The sequence below is a fragment of the Pyrus communis genome, chromosome 7, assembly GCF_963583255.1.
Source record: "Pyrus communis chromosome 7, drPyrComm1.1, whole genome shotgun sequence".
Taxonomy (NCBI): Eukaryota; Viridiplantae; Streptophyta; class Magnoliopsida; order Rosales; family Rosaceae; genus Pyrus; species Pyrus communis.
The window spans coordinates 21448041-21460603 of NC_084809.1; positions in this window are offsets into that span (position 1 = coordinate 21448041).

The following is a 12563-nucleotide window of genomic DNA, read 5'->3' on the forward strand; positions in this document are numbered from 1 at the left end:
GCTTACCTTTGTTAGAGTTATGTATGACTGCAATTACATTTCTAGTTTTGAGCATGGTATCATTTAAGATATGGTGTAAATATTTTATGCCCAGTATGTGATTTTACGTAAGAGTATTGTGGACAGGTTTTTGAATGATTGAGATTGTGATATAGAAAATTTTATGATATTGACAATGTTGCCTGAGTGGGTAGTAGATGAGCGCGGTCGAGGCGCTAACCAGACGATGTATGTGTATTTCTCAATGGGGGCCATGATGGTAATATTGAATCCTCGAGAATTGTAACTTGCTTATCGAGACAACAGTGAGTTGTCGATATTACGAGCTGCAAACCGTAATACCAATAACTTATTCATTGATAGGAGCATATTCATGCGACTTAAATGGCTTGTTCTCGTGCATTTACGTTATGTTTCTCTAGTTATTTTAGTCCTTTATGCTTCTTTTGTGTGTTTTCAGGTTCTAAGGGCAAGGTATGCAAAAGGATGCCTTTTGGAGCCTTTTGGAGCAAATTAGAGATTGGAATGGATATCATATGCTTGGAGCCAAGAGGATGGACGAAATTAAAGACTTGAAGTAGGAAAGTTAAATCCTAAAAGACCTCATGTTTAAGCATCATTGAAGACTCCTACGCATTTTAGAACACAAAAACAACATTCCTTGCAACCTTAGGACATTGTCGTGTGTTTCCTTGTGTCTCCCTTCCTTGCCATGCAAGGAAGGGCTTTGTTCCCTATTTTTAACACTTAAAGCATTCATTTATCATATCATTCACTTATTATAAGCATTCACTTATCATATCATTCACTTATCAAACCATTCACTTATCACTTCCATTCACTTATCACTTATCACTTCCATTCACTTATCACTCACCACATATCATTCATTTATCACTTAACATATCATTCATTTATCACTTAACATATCATACACTTATCATAATCATTCACTTATACACTTATCATAATCATTCACTTATTCTTTCATCATTCAACCACCAATTCAACACATGCATTTCAAACCTTTCAACACCCTTTAATCATCTCCCTTTAAGTTATGATTTTATTTCCTAACCCTACATGCATTATTTATTAGCATCTTCACATGCATTCACACACACTTCACACAAACAAACAACTCAAAACCGTGAGCTCCCATTCCCTTATGCCATTTTCAGATTTCCACCCACTAACCTAGTCATCAACACATGCATTCCCTTCACATTCACCCACATGCACTCCCACTCTTTAATCATATGCACTCCCATCATAATTCCACCACCAATTCAGCCACAAAACATTATCATTGCACCACATTCAACCACTCCACATCCCTCACCAAGAAATCATTCAACACATGCATCCATAATCAATTCTCCATCCCATGCCGTGGCCTTCATTCCCATTTCCAGTTTTTCCCTTTACATTTCACATGCATTCCATACTTTTCCTAGCTGTTTTCCATCATTATTTCAGCCATCATTCACTCTTTAATCCACATGCATTCACACACACTTCACACAAACAACATTCACATGCTTTCACAAGTTTTTCCCAACAAACAAATCACCAACACATGCACCCATCTACATTCACTTTCCTATGCCATGCACATTCCCTAACATTTCCAGCTTTTCTTCATCATTATTCCCCCTTTGTTTCAGCCATTTTCAACCCACATGCATCCTTTATTCTTCATCATTCCATCAATGCACATTTAATCATTCATTTCATCCCTATGCCGTGCCTTCACACACCATTCCAACACCTTCACATGCAATTCCAGCTTTCACATGTTTTCCTAGCTATTTTTCCATCATTAATTAGCCACTTGCATCCTAAACAAACAGCCATATACACCTCCATTCCTCCTATAAATACCCTTGCATTCTCATTCATTTGTCATTCATTCACTCCCCACTCCATCTCATTCACAACACAACACCCCTCAAACACTTCCATTCTTCTCTTTGCCGTGAGTCCCCTTAGAATCCAAAACCATCTTTCAATTTCCACCCCTTCCCAACCCTCCAAACCACTCCTCTACCATTTCCATAATCCCCCAAACCTCACCTTAGACCTTGTGCTACAACAACGAGGAAGATAAGAGGGCCTAAACGTTCATACAATTCAAGTTTGAGTTGTTGGAATGTTTAGGTGTTTCTTTGATTTCAAAGTTTAAATTCAATTCTCTTTGTTTTGTACGTATGAGGAATGGAAGAGAAGAGTGCCTAAACGTTCATACAATTCAAGTTTGAGTTGTTGGAATGTTTAGGTGTTTCTTTGATTTCAATGTTATGAAGAACTAATCCCCCTTTAGCTAGGGGGTAATTCGAAATAAATGTTTATGCTTGCATTTTGATTTGATTACTTCTAATTGCGTTTCATAAGTTGTGAATTCAATTTGTTTAACTATTTGATTGATAACCTATTTATGTATGTTTATTGAGAGTGCACGCTTAATTTTCATTCATGAATATGACGCTAGAATATAAGTGAGTTTCACCTAATCGTTATGAACTTATATTCACAAGTAGTGGAGGTTGCTTATAAACAATCGCGTTAAACGAATTCTTGGCATAAGTTTCATGCGTATTCCATAGTAACGAATGCCTCGTCAACACTTATAGTTTTCAAAGAACTTAATGATTCTTGCTTGTATCTCTATTATGCAATTCATGTAGGGAACTTGTGGGGAATGCTTTGGGTTGTCGTATGCAATCATCCAATTCATTAACTTAAGGAAAACTTGACGGTTAATTTAAGCGGACCTAATTAACCCGGGGTGATGAGTTTCATAATTTATTGAAATGCAATTGGAAATCTTTTTATTATGCAAGTGTAACATGTGTGGAGAAGAACCCCTTAGCTAGCCATACCATCCATTCATTTCCGTCAATTTCATATTTACAATTTGTTTTCTTTACAATCTATCCGTTTTAGTTTAAATTCGTCCAAAATCAATCCCCCCATATTTCGTTTAAAGTCTTAGTCTTAATCTTTCTTATTTTTAGTTTTGAATTCTTCGAGTTTAGTATAGCATTTTAGTTTGTGTTTTTAAAAGCATTTTGAGTCTTTTGATTTGTTTTAGTGTTTTAAAGTTTAGTTTTACATTCTTTGAGTCTAGTTTAGTGTTTTATATTATGTTTTTACGTTTTTAAGCCAAATCCAAGTGATTAACAATCCCTCCTAATCCCCGGTCCAGAACGATCCCTACTTATACTTATACTACAATTGTCAAAAAGAGGGTTTAATTTGTGTGCGTATAAATCTCGCATCATTCATTGGGCTATTAAGCAAGTAATCAAGAAGGTCATTCTACATTAGTATTTGTATTTACTTATTTAATTAGTTATTTATGGTTTGGGTTCAACCCAAAGTTAATATACACTTATCTTCTGGAATACATTATGGTTAGAAAATGATTTCAAATTTCGGGGACGAAATTTTTTTTTAAGGTGGGTAGATTGTGACAATCCGTCGTTGAAATTACGGTTTTTTTATTTATTTTAATCGAGGGAATTGACGAAAATGCCTCTAGAGGTAAGGACTTTAACTTCCATTGACCATTGTCTAGAGAAACGTATGACTTATTCTTTTAGCGTATTTGAATAGTACTCGTTAGTACGAGCGCATAGGCGAAAGCCGTTTGTGAGTCCGGATTATATCGGTATAGTTACGGATGTTTGAAATTAGTAATTTAAAGTTTAGATATAAATTATTTAAAAACTTCCCACCATGGGGGAAGGGTAACCAAGCAGAAGTGAGGGCATGTGCCACGGGGGAGAAAGCTCTCATCTGATGGGAGGCGGATGAACTAGAGAAGGAGGAGGTGAGTGGACCAATGGGAGGAAGAAAAAGGAAGAAATGAGAGAGGAGTGAGAGGCACGGGATCATGAACCCTTCCCTTTCAACCCGTGCACAACCCAGTTTCGACCCGATTCCAAATCTGGCAAATTTCTGCCATTTTTCTCGTTGATCACCACCACCCATCACCTGCAAATCACTTATGTGACCTCTCATCCACAATCTCAGCCCAAAATAGAGGGTCTTAGTTTCAATTTTGTGAAGGCCGACGCACGGCTTCGTGGGTGACTAGGCGGCGATCCACCCATTTCTGAAATACTTACCTTCAATCACCACCACCAAAACACTTCTCTAGAGGTCAAGAACAAAGCCCAAACAGTTTTAGGGGAGGCGGTGTTGCGGATTGATCGAATCAAGAACACCTAAATTCTAGGGTTCCGGCAAGTTCATGGCTATTTGAGGCTTTTCCTAGGAAAATTGGGCTTGGCCACAAGTATGAAAGTTGCTCCACTCACTGAGATCTTTATTTCTATGAAGTTTGATAAGTTTTAGAAATAGTTGATTTTTCTGGTGAGTCAGGACAGCCGACCGCCACCCACAGCGGTGCGTGGTAGAGGGTCATTGATGCTATTTTTAGGCTAAATTATATCTCTTGAATTCAGTTTTGATATTCATATGACGTAGGTTGATCGTTTGAATCTAAATTCATTACGAAATGTACTTGGTAAAATTATGAATCGACGATCCAACCGTTGAATCGTCAACAAACTTTGATATGTCATAGTACGTAATATATGAGGATCATAGGAACTTACGGATCAGGAATCCGATGCACGGATCTTCCCGAATTGGATTTGTTAGTTCATAAAATAAAACGTTAACCGCCACTTGGATTTGCAATTGGCCGAGATACAACCGTTGGATCATAATGAAATTTTAGTTTGATGCTTTAAAAATATAATGTGGATCTTTGGAAGTTACGGATCGGAAATCCGTGATGCGGATCTTCCGGATTGGGTTACGTACGGTTGTGGACCCTACTGTCGATCTTTGACCGACGATTGACTTTGGGTCAATCGGTCTCACATCATTCTAGAACGTACTTGGGGGATGTGTTCTATGTAAGTTACATGTTCTATTGATAAGAATTCTGAGACATGATTTGATAATTGTTTTAGGCGACAATCGTTCGTGATGCCTTGGTATGCGTGCTAGGGATTTGTAGCGTGGACTCCAGGTGAGTGGGTCTTTTCCTTTTATCGTATGTATATCATTGATAGTTCCACAAAACGTTTTTAAATTGATATATGCATTTTATGCCATGTCATATATATATATATATATATATATATATTTGTATATTCTAAAATACTATGATATGGTTGAGTTTTAGATTGCATTATGGTATAACCATATGCATATTACCTACATATAATTGTTGTGAATGCCTTGAAGTGCTAAGGTGAACGCAGGATGAACAGGTAAGTTTAGGTGAGTTTATAGTATTATTTAAAATGATTGAGTTAGGGCATGACTATATTAGTGTTTTGTGCAACTCCGACATTATCGTACAGGTTGCAATGATAGGCACAGGTTGCCTATGAGTCGTACAGGTTGCATTAGGCAACTCTGACTCAGGTGTTATCATGGATTGATTTATGCGTCGTACAGGTTGCGTTAGGCAACTCTGACTCGTGGGTTACCATAGATTGATGAGCACTTGATTTATATTGTTGTTGCCGATATGTAGTGATTTGGAATATTCTTGGATTTACTATTGATTTACATTTGATTTCATACTTATATGTAGTATGATTTCCTGGAACCTATACAGGTATTACAGCAAGGGGTTATATCGTTTAAAAGGCCTTTATTCAAGCTTTATATTCAGGTCCATTCACTCTTGTTTTTATCCCTCCAGGTCCTAGTAGCAGAGTTTTTGTATCGATGAGGATTCGTGGCAAGTCTTGGTATTGAAGATTACCTTCGACGGTATGATTTTCAATCCACTCTACTGTACTTTACTTCTGCTCTGACGTCACGTGTGAAATGGTGTCAATCCCGCTCACAGAGCACTCTCGTGTTTAGGCACTTTTAGGTTTAAATTTATTCACATATTCCACATCACCATACTTTATGGCTTTGTCACCTTCTAGGTGTCGGCCAGCACATCTCAATTCGGAGTTCTAGTGGACAATCCGGATCGGGATGTGTCAAGTTAGGACATGTTGTCTAAAATTTAAGTTTTACTCCTAGAGTTGGTGACACACCCCGACCGAGATCAGGGCGTGCTGGCCGTCACACGGAGGTGACGTAACCATGTGCACGTGCGGAAGCTAATAAAATAGTAATATAAAAAGTACTAATAATTAAAAACTAGCATACAAAGTACTAAAACAAGTGCTAGCGTAAGTGAGACGCTAAGTTCAGAGCATTAAGTCTACAGCAGTCCAAAAGAAAAATAATTCGACAATAGTACACCCGAAGGTGACCCTACGCTGGTGAGCGTCTGTCAGAAATGCCGGGAAAACCCTCTGGGAAACCACCGAATCTGCTAAGCAACTAGAACCTGGAGGGGCGCAAAACAAAAGCGTGAGTGGGCAAAAACAAAGCTTTTCGAAAACCATTTAGAAAAATACATTTTAACCCCTCGCCGTAAAACCTGTATACCTCCCAGAAAATAACATATGTACGTATGTAGAGATATGCTAATCATGCTCAAGAATATGCCATGTCAAAATCTCATAATGAAATGCAAGTGCTCAGGTATAAATCATATCAGTAACATATAATCTGGCAGCCGGAGTCACCTAACGTGACCTATACGGCTGCATATAGAGCTCAAATCTCAAACTCAATAACTGAACCTGCCCACGAGTCGGAACCACCTAAAGTGGTCTGTACGACAGGCCTGGGTGTAATACATATATACGCTCTAGTGCTACGATCACGTGAAGGCTGTGCGAATAATCGCGGGTCACCTACGAGTCAAAACCACCTAAAGTGGTCTGTACGACAGTACTGTGCACCTATCTTGGATCCAAGCTGAGCGTGTGGTGCGGGAGGTGAACATCACTTGAAGGACTGTGCCCTACTCTGGGCGGGAGCACTAACACCGGGGGTGCAGGTTATGAGCTCTCTAAGTATCTCAAACCACTACTGAATGTAAATATGGATAACACTTACCTGGCACTTACCTGTGCGTCCACAGCACCCAATATGCATATGTATATATATATGCAACTACTAACGTAACCAACGATGCATGAATAACGATAATGTAATGCATGGCATATAACTGATAACCATTTAATCAATTTCTGGGAAAAATATAGTATATAGGTATATACGGAAAACCAAAAGCCCACTCACTGGTATGTGGAAAGGTCGTAGCCCCCCTGCCTCGAGTGACCACGCTCGTCCTCGGGATACGTATCACCTATATGCGAAACAACTATAAAAACGTTAATTTTAAAGCACATAACCAACTTCTCGTAATAACTTCTCATACAATGCTCAAATTGGACAAATGAATATACCAACGTGCTCTACACAACCTCAGGATCACACCCAAATTTTTAGAAAAATTTTCCACCGCCGCACGCGCCCCCACGCGCCGGCCACGCGCAGGCACGTGCCTGGCACGCTGACGACGTCAACTGACGCCGTAAGGAATATTCCGTTAGTTCTAACGGATTCCGTCAACGACATCAGGAATATTCCGTCAGACTTGACGGAATATTCCGTCTCCTTCCCCGGCGAACCTCCGGTGCCGTTGCCGGCGCCGGAAAATCGTGAAACCTGCAAACTTCGATTTCTCTCTCGTTTTTCAACCAATTTTCGTGATTTTTGCACCAAAACGAAGCCTACGACTAGGAGAACACAACCATACAACTTTTAAGAGTCAAAAACTACGAGATCTTACCTGTCACCACACTCCAATTCCGGCCAACTTCGAATACGGCGATTCCGACGTCCAACTCCTTCAAACGAAGTACTCCAAGACTCCTGGGGACTTCACCAAGCCACCAAGCTTCATTTTCCCTAAAACGTGAGGATTTATGTTTGCATGAATAGTACCCCAAAACTGACTTCGTGAAATCGACGTGAAAACGGTGATAACCTTACCTGAAAATGGTACGACTGGACTCCCACGAGCCTCACGATCATGAATGGGGTCTTAGTTCCCTCAATCTGTGGGTGTTTGCTGGGTTTTGGTGAATGTCCGTACGTTTTCAAAGGAAATGGGAAGAAAGGGAGCTCGGGAGAGAGACAGGGAAAGGGACAGAGGGTTAGGGAGAGTGACAGTGTGAGTGTGTGGCCCAACACATGCCAACACCACACAAAACAACCAATAAACGTAAAAGAAACTAACTAGGGGCAAAGTAGTCATTTCACACGTGAGTTTTCGATATTTTCGGGACGGGATGTCACAACCTACCCACCTTATTAGAATTTCGTCCCGAAATTCAAAACAACCAAATGATGTCCCCTAGTGGTCAAAGAACAACCGAGGGTACAAATCCCTCATCCGATCTTCTGTTTCCCACGTAGCTTCCTCGACTGAATGATTCCTCCACAAAACTTTCACTAAGTTCACCGTCTTGTTCCTCAGAACTTTTTCCTTCCAATCAATGATCGTCACCGGTTCCTCGTCATACGTCAAATCTGGATTAATCTCTAACGGTTGAGGAGGTATCACGTGAGACGGATCAGCAACATAATGTCGGAGCATAGACACGTGAAAAACGTTATGCACTCTAGCCAACTCCGGAGGCAACTCCAACCTGTAAGCTACCTCACCAACTCGCTCTGTGACCATGTATGGTCCAATGTACCTGGGACTCAACTTACCCTTCTTTCCAAACCGCACAACTCCTCTCCACGGTGAAAGCTTCAGGAATACCCAATCGCCAACCTCATACACTCTGTCTGTAGCATGCCGATCTGCTAAACTCTTCTGCCTGTCCTGGGCTGCTTTCAGGTTAGACTTAATTACCTGAACATTCTGAGTAGTCTCCTCAACAATCTCCGGACCCACTAAAACTCTTTCTCCAACCTCTGACCAACACAACGGTGTGCGACAAGATCTACCATACAATGCCTCAAATGGCGCCATCCCGATACTCGAATGAAAGCTGTTGTTGTAGGCAAATTCCATCAAATCCAACCGCTGGTGCCAAGCATCACCAAACTGCAACACCGAAGCCCGCAACATATCCTCCAAAGTCTGAATAGTTCTCTCTGATTGTCCGTCCGTCTGTGGATGATACGCCGTACTGTAAAGTAGTCTCGTGCCCAAAGCTTCCTGAAAAGCCACCCAAAACTTCGATGTAAATCGTGGATCACGATCTGAGACAATACTCACAGGGACACCATGATACTTCACAATCTTCGAGATAAACAACTCCGCTAAGCGGCCCAAAGAATACTTCTCTCTCACTGGAATAAAATGTGCCGACTTAGTGAGCCGATCAACGATCACCCAAATGCCGTCAAAGCCATTATGTGTACGCGGTAGCTTGTACACAAAATCCATAGTGATATTTTACCATTTCCACTCTGGAACGGGAAGCGGCTGCAACAACCCAAACGGCTTCTTCCTTTCCGCTTTAACCTGCTGACAAACAGCACACCTGCTCATATACTCAGCTATCTCCCTCTTTATACCCGGCCAATAATAAAATGGTCGAATGGTATGATACATTTTAGTAGCTCCTGGATGCAAGGCGTAAGCTGAGATATGTGCTTCATCGAGAATTTCTTTCTTCAAAACTACATTATTAAGCACGAACATTCTACCCTCTTGCATCAACATGCCATCCGAATCACGAACTCTGAGGTCTCTCCTCCTTCCTTGATCTCGAGCTTGAATTAGTTCTTGAGTCTCCCTATCAGCTACCTGAGCTTCAAGCACCCGATCAACTAAAATTGGCCTAACTTGAAAATTAACAAGTAACGCCACTTCTCGATCTTCTGCTTCTAACCTCACTCCCGTAGCACGCAAGTCCGCCAAAAAAGGAATACAACTAGCGTACAACGCATTGATACGGCCCTGAGACTTCCTGCTAAGTGCATCGGCCACTACGTTTGCACGACCAGGGTGATAATCAATCGTGCAGTCGTAATCGCTGAGCAACTCCATCCACCTCCGTTGATGAAGATTAAGTTCCTTCTGAGTAAAAAGGTACTGAAGACTCTTATGATCTGTAAAGATCCTACATTTCTCCCCATAAAGATAGTGTCTCCACAACTTCAACGCAAAGATGATAGCGGCCAACTCCAAATCATGTGTAGGGTAATTCAACTCATGAGGTTTCAACTACTGTGAAGCATAAGCAATCACCCTACCATGCTGCATCAACACACATCCCAGACCATTCAAGGAAGCATCGCTATAAACCTCGAAATTACCACTATCGTCTGGGAGTGCCAAAACCGGTGCATGAGTGAGACAATGCTTCAACTGCTGGAAACTCTGCTCACACTTATCATCCCACTCAAATTTAACGTTCTTTCTCGTTAACCTCGTCAGTGGTAAAGCAATTACGGAGAAATCCTTGACAAAACGCCGATAATACCCCGCCAAACCAAGGAAACTTCTCACCTTAGTGACAGTTCGCGGTTGCTCCCAACTCTCCACAGCTGCGACCTTCTAAGGGTCCACCAAAATACCCTGAGCTGAAATGATGTGCCCCAAAAAGGCAACTTGATCTAACCAAAACTGGCACTTGCTAAACTTAGCATACAATTGGTGTTCCCTCAGCCTCTTCAACACCAAAGTAAGATGTCGAACATGCTCCGCTTTGGACTTAGAATACACTAGAATATCGTCGATGAAAACAATAACAAATCTATCCAAATATGGCTGGAACACCCGGTTCATTAAATCCATAAAAGCAGCTGGTGCATTCGTCAACCCAAATGGCATAACCAGAAACTCGTAATGACCATAACGAGTCCTGAACGCCGTCTTAGGAACGTCATCCCTACTAATCTTCAGCTGATAGTACCCAGACCTCAAGTCAATCTTGGAGAATACACAAGCACCTCTAAGCTGATCAAACAAATCATCAATACGAGGCAATGGATAACGGTTTTTAATCGTCACCCGATTCAATTGCCTGTAGTCAATACACAGCCTCAAAGTTCCGTCTTTCTTCCTCACAAACAATACTGGAGCGCCCCAAGGTGAAGTACTAGGTTGAATGAACCCCTTATCCACTAACTCCTGCAACTGAACTTTCAATTCCCTTAACTCCGCGGGAGCCATACGATAAGGAGTCAAAGAAATAGGATTAGTACCTGGAAGCAACTCAATAGTGAACTCCACGTCTCGATCTGGGGGTAAACCAGGTAAATCCTCGGGGAAAACATCGGGAAAGTGCCTGACCACTCTCACATCCTCAACTCTGCTAGGAACGGCCTCATCTAACACCACATGAGCTAGGTACCCCTGGCAACCTTTAGACAACAACTTTTTCGCTCGCAAAGCCGAAATAACGCCATGTCTCACCCCACTCTGCTCACCCACAAAAGTAACCACAGGTAGTCCAGGACGATGAAATGTAACTATTTTCCCGTAACAATCAATATTGGCACGATAGAAATGCAACCAATCAGTGCCCAGAATCACATCAAAGTCAACAATATCTAACGGGATAAGATCGGCTGGCAAAACAACACCCTCAACTATCACTGGACATCCTGGGTACACACGATCTACAATACATCTCTCTCCTCTAGGCATAGCGAACTCTAAATCGTACCCTAGAGGTATGGGGCGAGGTTGCGTCACTTGAGCAAATGTATGAGAAATCACAGAATGTGTAGCTCCGCAATCAATTAAGACTCTAGCAAAATAACCAAGAATGTTTAACGTACCCATAATCAAGTCCGGGTTGTTCTGAGCATCTTGCAGAGAAATATTGTGAATACGCCCCTGGCCCTGCTGTCGTCCGCCGCGACCTCTACTCGCCTGACCACCGCGTCCCTGAGTACCACGCCCCTGATTGGGCTGACCCGACTGCCTCGAAGACCCTGCACTACTAGTGGCAATCTCTCCCTGCTGATACTGTCCTCCCTGGTACCACTGAGAACCGCCGGCTGAAGCTGGAGGATACGGCATATAGCCGCCAGAATACTGAGGATAACCACCCTGAGAATAGGGATCCTGGGGATACTGATACTGTCCCGGAGCATAAGGGACAGCATCACCCTGGTAGTGGTAGGCACCACCTCGACCTGCCTAGCCATAACTACTCGGACCCTGGATCTGCTGGATCGGTGCAGGTGGTGGCATGAAAGTCTGCTGCGGTTTCTGCTGCTGACTCTGGGGACAATTCGCAGCCCTATGTCCCATCTGCCCACACTTGAAGCAACCACTGCTGCCACGCCTGCACTCGCCGAAATGCCGGTTGTTACATCTGCGGCAAACTGGAGCTCTGCCTCGACCACCATCACCCTGTCTCTGGCCTCGAGCACCACCAGAAAATCTACCTCCTCATCCCTGTCCAGTGTCACTGAAGCCACCACTAGAAGAACTCGAACTAGCACCACCCCTCTTGAAGTTCTAAGTCCTACGAGGCCCGAGCGACACTTAACCTTTACCCTTGTCATCTTTCTTCTGATTGCCATCTTTTTCTTCTTCCTCACTCTCGCTCGACATGTTCTCAGAATCCTCAATCCTCAACAATATCTCGTAGAAATCCTGGTAGGTCTCACAGTGGGTAGTAGTCGCCATCGAACGCCAC